Source organism: Pipistrellus kuhlii, unplaced genomic scaffold, assembly GCF_014108245.1.
Source record: "Pipistrellus kuhlii isolate mPipKuh1 unplaced genomic scaffold, mPipKuh1.p scaffold_m20_p_6, whole genome shotgun sequence".
Taxonomy (NCBI): Eukaryota; Metazoa; Chordata; class Mammalia; order Chiroptera; family Vespertilionidae; genus Pipistrellus; species Pipistrellus kuhlii.
The window spans coordinates 48,732,884-48,747,905 of NW_023425562.1; the positions used below are offsets into that span (position 1 = coordinate 48,732,884).

The 15,022-nt window shown below is 36.2% G+C and overlaps 1 protein-coding gene and 1 pseudogene across 22 annotated transcripts in view; one reads left to right on the plus strand and one right to left on the minus strand.

The window, feature by feature from the left end:
- The window catches only part of TCF4 (transcription factor 4), a 344,054-nt gene that overhangs the window by 63,513 nt on the left and 265,519 nt on the right, over positions 1-15,022 (plus strand). The window lies entirely within an intron of this gene.
- LOC118708512 lies at positions 6,743-6,855 on the minus strand (annotated as a pseudogene).

Below are 15,022 nucleotides of genomic sequence, written 5' to 3' on the forward strand. Positions count from 1 at the left end.
ACAGAGATATTTAAAACTATACCTGAATCTGACACAATAGTTAAGAAAGCTGGCTTTATAGCCAATTAAAGGGAAATAGAGTGAAAGAGGAAAGAAAAGAGGAGAAAAAGAGCTAAGAAAAAGGTAGGAATAAGTGAAAGAAGGGAGACCTAGGAAAAGGAAGAGAAAGAAGGGACTGAGAAAGGTGAAAGGAGACAGGCTGGAAAAGTTCTGAAGCCTTAATTAACTGATCTTGTCACACACAGCTGTTCATTTGAGTTGTGGGCCTCAGAGTATTATTCCTTTTTATCATTGTCTTTTGAAATGCTAATTAGATAATTGACCATTGTTCACAGAGCTTTGGTTACTTTTTATTCTTAAACTTTTAGAGACTAGTCCTTGAATTGGATACTCAGAGCAGCACAGCAGATGGGAAATTATTCTATGGCCTATAGTTGCTAAATGACCACCACAGTAGTGCTTGGGGTACATGAAATCAAGCTGAGCCAGATCTAGCCTGTGGGACGGTTAGTATAATTCTTGTAATAGTCCTTCATCAGTAGGCTTTTATTTGTAATAGTCAAGGGGGTTGCCTTTTTATTTTATATGTATTTATTAGACTTAGTCTAATCAATAACGTTTTCTTGACCACATAAAGCTCCTTTGAAGAATATCTACAAATGCTTACGTAGTAGTGCATCTTAAATTCACATGACAGAAAAAACAATTGCAAGCATAACAGTTGAAGAATCTGTTATTCTACTTCTGTCCTACTTAAATCATAGTTGTTTTGTCTTTATAAAAATTGACTTAGATAATGCACAGGAAAGCATCTTGAAGAATATTTCACTTAGCACAAATATAAGATTTTATTTTATTATTCCAGTAGTTATTGATAAACACAACTAGTAGTAATCTGTGGATCTTGTTGAAAAAACCTCTTGACCAACAGGACATGATCCAATATGTGAGATGTCTGACTGCACATTTTACAAAGAGGATTAGACATTTTTCTTTTATATGTTCAATCTTATATCACTGGACCTCACAGTCTTTTTGCTCTGTAGAGGCAGAAAAATAGCATGGTTTTTTTAAAATGTAATCATTAAAATTATTAAACTCGATGTTAAAGATTGATTTCAATGATGTTCTCAAATTTTTTAATGAATATTTAAGTATACATTTTCAGAAGCTTCTTTAAAATAATTGACATTGTTTATGGTCCTACATAGTTAGAGTATTGATGGTGTTTGTCATTTTAAATTAAGGTGAAATAAAATTTTATTGGTCTGACATGAAAAGCACAGAAATGTTTTTCCTTTCAGTTTATTTTTCAAAAAATAAAAACATGTTTTTTAAAGGTGATACATTTTACAAATACTAAAAAATAAAAAGATGAAAATAATTATTTTTAATAATCAATTCTTGTAATAATTGATTGTATTGCCTGGTAGTCTTATGTATACACAGTCATGTGTATGCCCAGACACAATTTAAAAACTTATGCACTTTTAGATTAAAGTGAACTTTTATTTTTGTTATATAATCTTTTTTGTTATATGTGTATTTTTTAAGTTGGGGTTTTCTGTCAGATGTGATTTTATTTTTTTTTCTTGGATTTTTATAACATTTTTTTCTAATTTATTAATATATTTACAAAATATTTGTAAATTTGGGAGTTTCTTAGGCCTATTTTGTATAAGTCATTTTCCATGAGTTCAGTTGACTTTTTTGTTAAATTATTTTTCTCCCAGATTATGAATGTGTCAGACTATAAATTTGGCTGCACCCCATGTTTTGTTGATATGTAATATTCTCGTTGTCCGTAGTTTCTGAACAGTTTTTGCTAGTTTTGTTTTTCTCTTACTACAAGATCTAACTGGGAATGTCATTTAAATTTCTAAGAGATTATCATCTGTGCACTTTAAAATGTTCATAACTGATTTCTATGTCTATTGCAATGTGGCCAGTAAAGAAACAGTATAGTTTCTGCTTCTTAAAATTTTTACTTTTTTTGTATCTCAACAAATGTGATTTTGGGAAATTTTTAATGAATATTTGAAAATGACGATTATTTTATTTTTTAATTTTTTTACTTAACTGGATCCTTGTGGACCTAGAAAGATGTGTTAAATTCTTCCACCAAAATGATATTTCTGTAATTTTTCATGCCTAATGATTCATGATGGCCGTTAATTTGTGGTAGATTACATTTCCCTTTTTGATCTTCAGTACTCCCTATTTTATTATTTTATCTCTTTGTTCTTTTTCCGAATATTCTGAGAGAACTTTTCAAGTTTGTTGTCTACATACTGGCATATTTACTACAACTTTATGCAGATTTTAATTTTGTCAACATATTTTTACTTTACTTTCAATATCTCTACTTTTACACTTCTTCCTGAGTCTTGTGTATTGGCATCTATTTATAGAGATACTCTATTTTATATAACCATCAAAAGTAATGTTTTCTAAAATTTACTTTTTTTGTTTCAGGGTGGAAATGATTTTTGTTTCTGGTTTTCTTTGAATCATGAGAACCTATCCAGCTTTTTATTTTAATCTGTAGATTTTTTCCCCTCCCTTTGTGGGGTGTGTGTGTGTGTGTGTGTGTGTGTGTGTGTGTGTGTAACAAGTTGAAAGTAAGCAGCTCCAAACTCACCCTTCTATTAATATATTTCTTTGTGATGCTGGATAACCTACCGTTATTCCTTTCCAGCTGTCCATGTTAACTTCTGCCAGTGGGAGGCACTAGAGGAAGAATGGAAAGCTAGTGGAACAAGAGGGACTTATTGGCCTGTCCTGTTCTCTTCATAATCACTTTGGCAGCCTCCGTTGTTTCACTTTCTGTTTCTTTCCTACTTTCTAAAACTCAGCCTCCCGGTACTTCCTCCATGTTATCCCGAAGGCTCTAAGAACTCAGACGTTTCCCTTTGTTTCCCCGCTGTGACTTTGGTAGCTGTTTTCATGTCACTGCTTTGGATGCCTCTTAAATTTACACCAAAGAACTGTAGATATGGGTTGCTTAAGCTACTCACCCAGCCATATTGGTCCAGCAGGGGAGCAATCTTCCACTAGTTAGTTTTCTAGAAACTTCCTTTAAAACGAAGACTTTAGAAGGATGATAATATCCTAATGCATCATATCTTAAATTGTTTTCTACCTAGATGTTCGTTGTCATGAACCTAATTGTATCTTATAAGTTGTGTGTATGTCAAACATTTTTTAAGGGTAAAAGGGCTATTAAAATAACCTATGTCTTTTAGGGCAGTAGTGGATGGACTAGCAAAAGGCACATGGCCTTCCTCAGTGAACTCGCAGAGGGAAAGCTGGGGAAATAAGTAGAGATGGGAGTAAGCCAACCATTCTGGTGTGGTTTCCTTGGAGGACAGGGAAGGAAAAAGACATTGGGATGAAGGAGGTTTAATGTTATAAAATGTAAGTTTAATTTTGTTTTTCAGAGCAGTAAAGACGCTTATTGACAGTTTAGGTAAGGTCACTGCAGTGCATGAAATTAAATCAAAATATTATTCTTTATTAGAAGCTGGAGTATAACATTTACATAACATGCTTTTAAGGTAATGAGTTAAGTTCATTATTTCTTTATTACTGTAACTGTTTCAAGAAAGTTATTTCCATACTAAAAATACTGCTCTTGTGCTTGAGTCTGATTTGTCATAATTTTTACATGACGTTATAATCTATTGTTAGGGAATGATAATTCCATTTATTTTTGTTTCATGGGGAAAATGGTTAACCAGCTGTTTCAATTTCTCCAAATAAACTGGCTTCTAGAATTCCTAGTTAAGTAGCAATGCTGATTGATAGGAGTGTCACCATTTTTCTGACCCTCTCTGCCTTGTCACTGTGAGACAGTGCAGAAGCCAAAGCAAATTTGAGCAAAAGAAAAGAATCCAAGGCCTCAGTATTTCACAAACTGTCTAATAAGACTCCAAATTGTGAACAATAGGCCAGATGAAGAAGTGCCACACATTTATAGTGGCTTAAGGAGCACAGTTATTCCAGAATTAAATCTTCTTACTAACTTTTATGGTTAACTAGTAATAGGAATCAAACTCAGAGCAACCTCAGAAAATTATGATTTGTGCCTACTGAATGACAGGCTTTCCTCTGTTACTCCTTTAACCTATTTACTGCTTTTTCTATATGATCCAATTTTCCTTAAACAGTTCTTTGCTCATAACTAAATCTGCACGTTCCTTTTCTAAAGTGGCTTCGTTTATAAATTCTGGGAATATGATTTTCAGGGGAAAATGTAACTCAATCAGCTTTGTGTGGTTTACATAATGTGATAGTTTCATATTTACTATGTGGTTAACGAGAAATAACTGTTAACTGACAAAAATCAGAGAATTTAAAAACAACGAACATTTTGCTTGGGAGCCTATGTATATCTCATCTCTATATAAATACATGTAGACAGCTATAAACATCATTGATCCTGCTCATATGCCCATGCCATATATATCTATATGGATGTGGGATGGTGCTTGTTTTTATATATACAAGTCTATATTTATATAGCTGAAGAAGTGAAACATATTGCTTTTTATTTAAGTGACTCAGTGCCTTTATAAACAAGCGTTCTTTTACAGAGCTTCAACGTTTGGGATGGTTAGATATTCCCAATGATTTGGTTTTCCGAAGGTCCAAGTTTGATGGGTTAAGTTGAGATACACTACGCCCTTACATTTGTTGAGAATCTGGGAAAATTATTACTCTTTCACAGAAATAAAATGTTGCTTTGGTTAACTTGATAGATTTGAACTATTCATATATGACATTGCTTTTAATTGTTAGGAATATGTGTGCCTGTTGGAGAGGATCTTCGAGGATAAGAAGTTTGAGGGATTAGGAGATTCTTCAAAGTGCTAAACTGAATTCTCAGTTTCTTGGTAATGTGTAGAGGGAGGAAATGAAAGCCTTAATTCCTTTCTTTTCAGAATCATTCAGTAATCACAGTTCATACTTTATATATTCTGTAGAATATTTTAACAGCTGCCTTGGTAGTTGGGAAACGACACCTGGATTTTCTCAGGTTCTTTTTTTACGGCATCAGTGGAGACTGCCGCTAATTAACTGCCGACAAGACAATGAGGAGACACGTGCACTAAACCAGAAAATTCCAAGAGGAATGTGAAGGCCCTGAGTGTCTCCATTCAGCACATAAGTGAAACGTATACAGCAGCACCCTTCGGCCTTATGGCCGGTCAATGCTCTGTATTACACATTTATAAAGGTGATTTATTTATTTATTTTTTTTAGTTTCTGACATAATCCTCTGTAATAAAATGTAGTACACAAATGGTTGTTATGCTGTGAAGTGTAACCACTGACCACGTAACCGCTGGATCACAGATCAGCAGGGAGGTGGGGCAGCAAGCTACAAGCAGGTGGCAGAGAGTACAGAGGGGGCAGGGCAGCAAGCTATGAGGGGGAAATGAGGGTGAGGAGGGAGCTACAGGAGGGCAGGGCAGTAGGTGGAGAGCTACAGGAGGGCAACAGGGAGCTACTGGCTACAAGTGGGCAGCAGACAGCTATAGGAGAGGCAGGGCAGCAAGCTATGGGAGGGGAGGAGGGGTAGGGGAGCCGCAGGGGGGCGGGGCAGTGGGTGGACAGCTACTGTAAGGCGATAGTGAACTACTGGCTAGCTACTGGCACAGAAATTCCTGCGCAGGGCTACTAGTAATCTTATATTTCTCACATTTGTTAAAGTACCTCAGAGATAGTTTCAAATTTCACATATTTTAAAGTGCTGGTAATTGAGATAGTTGGAGCAGTGATCTCTCAGATGCTTAATTTTTAAGATTGAAGATCTTGTTTGGAGTCTGAGGTGGCTGATAATGTTGATAATGTAAAATTCTTTGATACTGTCCTGTTTTATCCCTACTATCTCTCCCATCCCCATCCCTTACTGCTGAAAATCGTTAGCACTCTGACTAGTACCCTTCTAATAATAGCGTGATGAGTTTATGTCAAATGCTTGTTTTTTCCTTACAAGAGTTGTTTGGATATGTGTAAATATGTAATAATGCAGGGGACAGAATTTTCCTTTTTAAGAAATTATAATGACTTATCTATTTATTAAAATGTTGGATAATTGTGAGGCTACACAAATTAAACACATAAGTTGACACATTTCTGTAATTCTCTCAAATTTTATGCATGTAAGCAGATTTACAGCAAAGAGTCTTGCCCTGGCTGGTGTGGCTCAATTGGTTTGATCCTTGTCCCATAAGGTGGTTAGTTTGACTTCCAGTCAGGGCACAGACCTAGGTTTTGGGTTCAGTCCCCACAGGGAGGCAATATTTCTATATTTCTCTCTCATATGGTCCCTTTCTCTCTCTCTCTCTCTCTCTCTCTCTCTCTCTCTCTCTCTCTCTCTCTCTCTCTCAACAGTAAAACAGTAACAACAAAAAATGCCACAAAAAGACCCTCAATGACTATTAAACACTTTTTATGTTACCAAATCAAATTTTGATTTTTGTCAATGTACCTTCATATGTATTTTCTAAAAATGCTTTTCTAATGCTCATCATCACTGTTCCTGCTTTGTTTTTCTTCATCTGCCCCTCCAGCTCCACTCTGCATTCAAGAGACTAACCTTTAACAGTTGCATACTCTTTTTCTGTTTTCTGGTTTCTCTTAACTTTGATTATAAATTCTCACTTATTATTATTATTATTATTATTAGTAGTAGTAGTAGTAGTAGTAGTAATAGTGTATTGTTTTCGGAAAGGTTAAACTAAAATTTACCAAGTATTTTCTCCCATCCAAGTACTAACCAGGCCCGACCCTGCTTAGCTTCCGAGATCAGACGAGATCGGGTGCGTTCAGGGTGGTATGGCCGTAGATTAAAATTTACTAAGTATTTTCTGTGAGCTAGTTTCTGTGCTTTCGGACATGCCATTTTACAAAAAAAAAAAGTTCAAGTACTCAATTTAAAGTTAGTAATACTGAAGTTGAGATAAAATGATTGTCAATAAAACTGGAAAATGGAGGAACCCCATCTCTTAACTTCATGCTCAGCAGTGTTTCCATGGACAAACCCTGCCTCCACCACTCAGTTGCTGCATTATTAAAGCTATTACACACCACTTCGACATTTGTTTTTTCACATGCACACACACACACACATACATACACACACACATAAATATACACACCTCATACCACTGTTGTACAGAAACTTCCTTTGAAGCCACCTTGATTCTTTAATCATTAAGTCTACTTTGCTAGTATCATCTCTGTTATCTTCATCATCCTACCTCTTGGAATTAGGTTTGTTCTCCATGAGTCTCTTCCCCTTTTTTCTCCTGAATCACCAAACACTCTTTCTCTTTGGTCCTTGAGCATTTAAATATCGCAAGTCTCTTCCATCTTCAAATTAAACACACACCAGACCCTGATTTGTGAAACCAACCTTCATCCACATTTTGTTCTTTCCTTTATACAACCAAACTTTCTCTCAGCACATTCTCTATATAATGTATTACCATCTGGCTTTTTGGCACAATACTCTCCAAAAAATCCACATCAAACTTGCAAGTTACACGTCACATTTACTTGCTTTGGCCTTTCTACTGCTTGACCCTTTACAATGTTGAACCCTGGACTATATTCTTCTCCTTTAATCCCTGCTGCCTTTCAAAACTCACCTAAGGTCCACCTCTTCTGTGAGCTCTTCTTAATCTTCAAGGCTAATTTGACTGCCTTTCTAATTTATCACCTGTACTTGAGGCATATCTCTATATATAAAAGACTGATATGCAAAGTGTCCCCTCCAGAGTTCAACCAGGAGAACGGGAGTTCAATCACTTCCTGTGTTGTGCACTGACCACCAGGGGGCAGAATGGAACATGGAAGGGGACCAGTGGAGGCAGTGGGGTGTTGAGGGAGTGAGGGGGCGAGGAGGTGGGAAGGTGAGGAATCTGATTGGTCCTGATCACTGGACAGGCCTAGGGACCCTACCCGTGCACAGATTTTGTGCACAGGGCCTCTAGTGTTGTCATAATAATTATCAAGTTATAACACCTGCTGAGGTGCTTAGTTTGTTGAATGAACTGTAGGTTATTTGAGGGTCAGGATCCTGCCTTTCTATGAGTTTTATATACACTCTATTCTTTTCTCACTTTGGATACTGTTTCACTTTCCCCCATCCCATCTACGTGCCTGTCTTCTGTAGATTCTTAAAATGTATTTGTTAGGCATTCTTTACAGTAAGTGTTGGTGATATGGGATCAAACAAGTTGTAAGTGTCTTTTATGGGGTTTGCCTCCATAATGTCGACAAATTTTTACTCTTGTTGAAGTTGTTTACACTCTTAAAAACATAATATTTATATTAATTTATAGAGTGGAAAGGATCAAATGAACATGTTTACTAATTGATTAGCACTGTGCCTGGCACATAATGAACATTCAATGTTATATGTTAATAATAATAGTAGTAAATATTACATTGCATATGAATTATGCATATATCAGATAATTTGAACTATGATAACACATACAAATTGTGCCATTCTATAAATATCCTATATAATAAAAGCTTGATATGCAAATTGCTCAACCGGGAGTTAACCAGGAGTTCTACCACTTGCTATGATGTGCACTGACCACCATGGGTGTGGTGCAGAACATGGCAGGTGACACAGTGCTGGCAGCAGGTGGCAGTGGAGGTGCTGCCAGCCCCAGTGGGCCCTCACAAGAGTGGGACTGTGGTGGGATGGCTGGAGCAGGTGAGCGGGCAGTGCCAGACCACAGTGGGTGCCAGGTAGGACTGCGTGGCTGGGAGGCTGGGGATGTGAGTTGGGGCCCGATTCCTGCAGGCACTTCAAGGGACCCCACCCATGCATGAATTTGTGCACTGGTTATATATAATACACAGCAATTGCTTTGTGCATGAATGAACATTTAATCTATTTCTTTTATAAAATCATCTATTTCTTTTTTTATTTGCTACTCTTTACTTATAATAAGCTTGTCTGTTAAAAATTTAGAGCTAAGGCTGCCTGATATATAGTTCACCCTGGAAGAAGTTTTCATCATAATGGGCCTTTTCAAAACCAGTTGAGTTGAGATACTAGCAACTTTGGATTTCTTTGAACGTTTTTTATTTAATGATTGATTTGGATTAACTGTTATCACCTCCTCATCTTCACTAGATTAATTTTCAAGTCTTGGCCGTGGGTACTGGCCAGCATGGGGGTATGTGTGATTACTCTGTGAGTATATGCATGTGTAATAGTTCCCAACACATGCTGAGTAATTGAGTCTCTGTCAGGAAGTAAACATGGAGACCATGTTGCTTGGTTTCATGATACTCCTGTTGTTGCATTGTCACCACAGGATGCCATCAAAATAGTATGAATAATGTCAGCATTCATTAATTTGGTACTATTTAGAGAACATTAACAAAGGGGAAAATATACAGTAGACATCTGAAGAGAGATGGAGATAGGAGAGCAACCTGGTGTTTGAAGAATTATCTTTGATCTTTGAGCTAAGGAATACTTATCAAGAGCTTATCTATTCGAAAGAATTTACAAGCCAAGCAAGTCAAGAACATAGATCTTACTTATCTTTGTAGATTATAGCTTGGTCTTGGATAAAGGAATAGCCAGGCATCTACAAAGAGGGATTTACATGTTTATGCTAACTCATTTAGAATTAACAGGGGTACCAGTAATGCTGGCTGGTAAGCCTGAAACTTTCATGTGTATATGTTTTCAAAGAGAACAAAAAGGTTTTTGGAAATGTTATATAGAGAAAAAGGGAGAGTTATTAAATGTGAATCTGTTATAAAACTTCAAAAATATAATTTGTGTTCTGAAATACTACTTAAGGAATCAACAATTTTTTAAAATAAATAGAAAAAGACAAAATTGTATCATCTAGTCATTAAAGCTCATTGCATTTTCCAAATTTATTGTTAGAAGTCATGCAAATTATTATTTAATTCTCACCTGAAGATATTATTTCCATTGAATTTTTTTTTTAAGAGAGAGAGAGAGAGAGAGAGAGAGAGAGAGAGAGAGAGAGAGAGAGAGAGAGAGAGAGAGAGAGAGAGAGAGAGAGGAAGGGTGGGGAGAGAAAGAGAGATGAAGAGACACATTGATTGGTTGCCTCCTGCATGTCCCCAACCTGGGCTGGGGAGTGAACCTGCAACCCAGATACAAAGGGGAATCAAAACCATGACCCTTTGGTCTGTGGGCTGATGCTGTAACCACTAAGCCAAAACGGCCAGGACATAATTTTAATAAACTGAAGGTTGCATTTGTAGGCCAAACAGTAGCTTTGAGAGTAGTTAGATATTTGTGAAAATATTGTAAGAAACAACATCCTTATTTTTAAAAAGATATTGGTGAGAGGAAAACTAGACCCTTTCACTATTTGGTAATCAATGTTTGGGCTCATTCACACAGACTTTGTGGTACCTAAGTGTTGCAAAATTGGATATTTATATGGAGACAGGCTATTGATGTAAAGAAAAAAAAAAAAAAGCTGAGGGCTGGGAAGGATAAGGAGTGAGTATAGTATTTTATAACTGAGCTTTGTCTTCTATGCTTCATCATGCCTAGGTCTCAGAGAGGTTTTGTTCAATGAGAATAAAGAACCCATGGGAATTACCCAGAATCACCTACCAGCAAAAGGGAGAGTTTTATTTCAGTGAGCAAGGGTGGGACCAGAGGCTGCAATAATCAATGATGCTTTTTTATCCTCTTGGTGCCAGGTGAACATTTGCATGTTTAGAATGCTGACTCACTGGGGATGAGGGGAAGGTGGGGGAGCCACAGCCTAGTTGAAATCCGTAAGGTGATGCCTCTTTCCCTTCTGTCCATGAGTTTGCTACTAGTTACTCACTGGCCTGATGCTCAAATCTAATGGCCTTTTCCTGTTATAACTGCTCATTATGCCCCGCCTTCAAGCACTTAATTTACCTGTTGAAATCTTACTAGTATTCAAAGAGAATACTAGTACCAGTACCTTCTCCAGATGTAAACTTTCTCAGCTCTGAACTTTTATCGTTATTACTGGAATAAGACACATACAGGGTGGGGCAAAAGAAGTTCACAGCTGTTAGTATGGAAAGTAATACAATAATTAACAATTAATATAAGAATAAGCAGTGTTTCATGAACTCATAACTGTAAACCTACATTTCCCCCATCCTGTATATATACACACACACATATATCTACATCTATCTATCTATCTATCTATCTATCTATCTATCTATCTATCTATCTATCTATCTATACTAGAGGTCCAATGCATGAATTCATGCACCAGTGGGGTCTCTGAGCCTGGCCTGCTGGATCGGGTCAGAACCAGCTCTTTGACATTTAGATAATAAAGTAACTCCAACAGTAAAGGGGTCCTGAATTGCAAGAGGGCACAAGCCATGCCAAGGTACCCCACAGGTGCACGATCAGGGAGGGATGTGGGAGGTTGGCCAGCCAGGGAGGGACCATGGGAGGGCTCCAGGGCATGTCCAGCCCATCTTGCTCAGTCCGAATTGGTGAGACTTCAGCAGCAAGCTAACCCCCTGGTGGTCAGTGCATGTTATAGCGACTGGTCGACCAATCGACTATCTGCCCCCTCTTGGTCAGTGCATGTCATAGCAGTTAAGTGGCCTTAGCATATCATTAGCATATTACACTTTGAGTGGTTGAACGGATGACTAGATGACCGACCGTACACTTAACAAAGTAGGCTTTTATTATATAGGATATATTTTATTTTTTTTCTGATTAAATATATAAATATCTTCATTGCTTTCCAGTATTAATTTTTGAAGACTGTGCACATTCTAGTCTTTCTGTGTTTTTAAAAACTTGAAATGAAATTTATATATTGCTTTTTAAAACTTATTCTATAATACCATGAGCACTTTTGAATGTCCTTGAAAGTATGAAAGCATGATCTTTTTAAGGCAGCATAATATTCCATCCTATGGGTCTTTTATAATTTATTTAAACAGTTTCCTATTGTTGACCACTTTCTTGGATATCCTTGTACACAAATACTTGTCCTCATTTGCGAAGATAATAGTATTAAGATGGTTTTCTGGGGAATTGTTAAGTGAAAGACCCTTATCATTTCTTGCCAAATTGTTACCCAGAAAGGCTATGCCAATTTACATTATATTTGTCTTACTCTCTTGGTAGTTGAAGAATGTATCTGATTGTGTTCTGTTTAAAATTGATATTTTCTGGATTATTAATGACATTGAACACTCTTCATGTTCATGCTTCTTATTAGTATTTAATAGATGAACTTTTGCTTTCTTTGGAACCAGAATGGTTGCTTATTTGAGAGTCAGTCTGATCTTACCCTTTAAGCACTCTTTTTCAAAACTGTCACTGTATAATTTTCTTCCTTTATATCATATACATTTATTGAGAAATATAATTCTATCTGGAATTATTTACTTTAGGTAAAAATTCTTTGTCCAACAAATATACTCTCAGGTCTAAACACACTTTTAACGTTTGGGAAAAGCATTTATTTACATAAAAGTTTCAGGTTACTCGTTGTATTTGACTGAATTTATAGTATATTTAAATTTCTTTTGGAATGCGTTTGGAATTCTGTTTTAAACCACTTAGTGCAATTTGTATATCCAGTCAAATAAAAGTTACTATTTTCATGAGTCTTAATGCTAAGATTGTTCTTTTGCTATGTGATTTTTTCCAAACTCCAGCATAGAAATTGAACGAAAACAATGACATTAATTAACTATTGTAGGTATATTGTAGGTATAAAATATTTTCAGTTTCACACAAAGCAGAGGTTGCTTTTTACTGTTGGAGTTACTTTATTACCTAAATCTAGGTTATAAATCCAGGAATAAAACTCACATTTTATTAAAATCTCTTGTCCTTACTAGTTTCTAAATAAATCATGCCTTGTTGAACTGTGTTCAGATATGTTGAAACATAATTTAATGCATTGTATTGAAAAAATATTAACATTATATGTGTTATTATGTGGAGGAAACACTCTAACCAGATCTACCCAGACATCAACAGGATATTATTACCCCAAAGAAATGACGCCAGTTTGCCAGCTTGATGCGTAGAGGAAGGAAATTTACAAACATCTCCAAGAGAGGCATGTGGAGCGGTCGAAGGAAATGAGGCACGTCCTGCTTTTATTGTGCTTATTGGAGTGGGATTCCCAGAAGACTGAACGAGGCTGTCCTGAGACCTCTGTTTGGCAAAGATCTTGTTGACTCATATTTTATTTTTGTTCCAGTCCGCTATTGTTCACATTTCTAATGCCGCTCATAAACACACAGCCCATATAATTTCCCTTTCTCTTGACAGATGTATACAAATACATGAGAATCGGCCATCATCATTAACTTGTGTTCTCTTTCCACGAAGCAGAGATGAGCAGAGAGTCTGCTTTAAAAGAAAGGCCCTTGAAATAGCTCAGTTCACACACTTTCAAAGTTTATGAAGCCGTATTTTAGAGTTTTCATCACCAGATATGTTGGGGAATTTATTGCTTTTTATTCATATGGAAGAGGAAAGCTGAGGTAAACATTTAAGTAACTTATATTTCGAAATCCTCGTTTTAGATGAAAAAATGTGATTTGTAAACTTCTGGATCATCTGCTTAGAAGTTGAATCCCTGTACATTTCTGATGGAGACTTTTTAGAAACACTACAGTTTGAAATGCCTGGGTTAGGATCTTGGGGTCATGTAATTCTTTGATATATTTTAAAATTTTCTATCATGTTGTATACCTAAGTATGGGAAGTACGGTAATGAGAAATATTACTAATATTTCTCTTTTATTCTTTCTTTCTTTCTTTCATTTATTATTATTTTTTTTACTAATATTTCTTTTTTAAACTGTATCTTTTTTTTGTTGTATCTTTCAAAATGCCTGAGTGTGTCATATAACTCTTTAGCCAGAGAAATACCATAGTGGTAATCTTCCTCGGTCTTCTGCCCTGACTCACTCAGAGAGGTTTTAGGTCATGAATTTGTGCCCTTCCCTTGGAGTTAGAAGATGTGGTAACTGACATTCTTATTCATTGAGTGACACTGTGTAGAACATCAGAGGAGACATAACTTCCATAAAATAGAAATTTAAAAACGACACACATGAGAGGGAAAAATAGTGTGAGAAAATGGAAGGCTAGTGTTGGTTAAAAATCTGGTTTTGCTTTCATTTCTCTTAGTTATTCCTTGGGATTATTGTTTTAGATAATTTTTCAGTCACTTTAATATATGAACAAATCCAAAGAGAGGTATTATTTCAAACCTTTCAAGGTATGTTTCAGGGTAAAGATAGGGACTGATCATGAAAGGAATTTCCCTGGTTGGTGTCCTAATATTTCAAGTTCCTGTGATTTTTATCCTACTTTCCTTTAATTTTTGGACCCTCAATAATGTCTGATTTAATGGAATTCCTACTGGAGACAGGTATGATAATGACATGTGTAAAAGTGCTTCTGAGGCATGTTTCTCAGAAGTTAACTCTTTGTTCTAGTGCAAAGGGGCTGAGGATTTGGGGGCAGTGATTTTGGATGCCCCTGATGACCTGGATTGCCTGTGAAACCTCTAAACTGTTTGGGCTCACCTCAGTTATCATTGGAGGGGCTCATTCTCTCAGCTCTCCAGTTTTCTAAAAGAAATTAATTTAATTTATAATTCTGAGGGCTTCTTTTATACACTATACTGGTTGGGGACATCAACTACTAGTATTTTCTGAGTAGTTTTCTACACAGTGAATTAAGGCTGAAAAAATCAGTAGTTCCATCATCTGAACTGGATGTGTATAATGCATAACACATGTATGTTTTTTGTTGCTGCATCTATTTGCTTTTAGGTAACTATAGTCTCAGCAGCAAATAACTTGGGTAACTTCAGTCTTTGCGTGTCTTAGTCGTACAGTAACATCATGGAAAAACCTGCCCTGTATCTGATATTCCTTTAGGAAATCCAGAATATTTGGGGATGGTCAGTTGGCAGACAATTCTTAATGTTCTTTGAATATTTAT